We start from the raw sequence: 1,549 nt of genomic DNA, 5'->3' as shown, positions 1-1,549 counted from the left end.
CAGAGGTGTAAAAATCGCTTCAATAAAATTGCTCTATGTTTCTGAGCTGAGAAGTTATTATTGCATGTATTTAATTGTCACTCCTTTGTATTTCCTATGTTCTTGTTATCTTGACATGGTCTCAACACCTGTATTTCCTCCTGTATAATCAACACTTGGCCTGTATTTAACATCATGCAAGGACTCATCATAAGCTCCGCTTGCATATGAGTATAATGGAAGAATAATAATACTAATAATAAGTATAAGTATCAATATTATTTCAACATTGATATTTATAATATTAATATATTTTTAATGATATTATCTGATAATATAATTTGATAAAACTCTCTTTCACAATATTAATATATTTCAAGAAATATAACAGAGATTAGACTGGCCGGCAGAATCATGAATTTTACATTTAGTCTCATTTAATCTGGTCTCATACATTTCTTGATGTGAGTCCCATCAGAATCAAGCCTTGAAAAAATCTGAAAATGAATCATTTCTGAGAGAAATGATGTGAAAAATGATCAGATTTAATTCAAGAACAGTGAAATGAGAGTAATTTCTCAGAATAAACTGTGAAAGATGATCATTCTTCTAAAATCAGAATAAGACTGAGACTGAAGATTAAAATCAGTCTCATTCAGTTCATTCAGTGATTACTTATATAATCAGAATTTAGTAATGATTATTGATAACACTTATAAAACAACTAAATACATTCTTGTGTAAGTTTATTCTTCACTTTCTCATGAAAACTACACTTCTCTGATATACTGTGATCAGAGGTATTAAACTGTCTGATAATTTCATGTTTTACAATCATAAGTTTCTTGATTATTTCTCCTTATAATTGTTCTCAGTGATAGTGACAAATATCTCAACTTGAGTTGAACTTTCACTTCATTCTCATCTCTGTCAATGAAATTGTCAGAATATCACATGTCATCAGTGCAACAGTTGAATATGTACTCTCAACAATTTTTTATAACTCTAGAATTGATTTGATGTGTAAATTTATCAGATCATCTTGAAGATAGCAGTCAAATTCAGTTTTATAAGTATGTAGTTTTACCTGATTTTCAGTTATAATCAATGTATACAAGTTCTGTTTCAAAGTTAGTATTATAGTTCTATGAGATATGAAGTGTTATCAAAGATCATTACTTACTAGAGAATTGTATTTCACTGTCTTCATATCTTAAACATCTACTTATTCAAATCTCTGATAGTTGATATTGTAGTAGTCTCAGACTAATTTAACATATAAGTCTCATTTCTCCTCTATTCAATCTTGAGAAGTGTAGATGTTAACTCAACAGAAGAGATCTAGTAGAGCTGCTATAGTATAATACTCTGTAAAAGATTGTTCAATTTTGCTATAGTAATATGCCAGTTTATTCCTTACAGTAATAATAGCCTGCACTATAGCATTATCTCAGACTGAATTTCTTTTTAAGTGATTTAACTGCTTCTCAAGATAAGTAAATAAACTGTTATACACTCATCAGGCTGACTGCAGTATTGATGTACAAGTGATTAAGACTGTCTTTATTAT

Source organism: Blastomyces dermatitidis, assembly GCF_000003525.1.
Source record: "Blastomyces dermatitidis ER-3 genomic scaffold supercont1.12, whole genome shotgun sequence".
In the NCBI taxonomy this organism is placed as follows: domain Eukaryota; kingdom Fungi; phylum Ascomycota; class Eurotiomycetes; order Onygenales; family Ajellomycetaceae; genus Blastomyces; species Blastomyces dermatitidis.
This window is presented reverse-complemented; position numbering follows the sequence as displayed.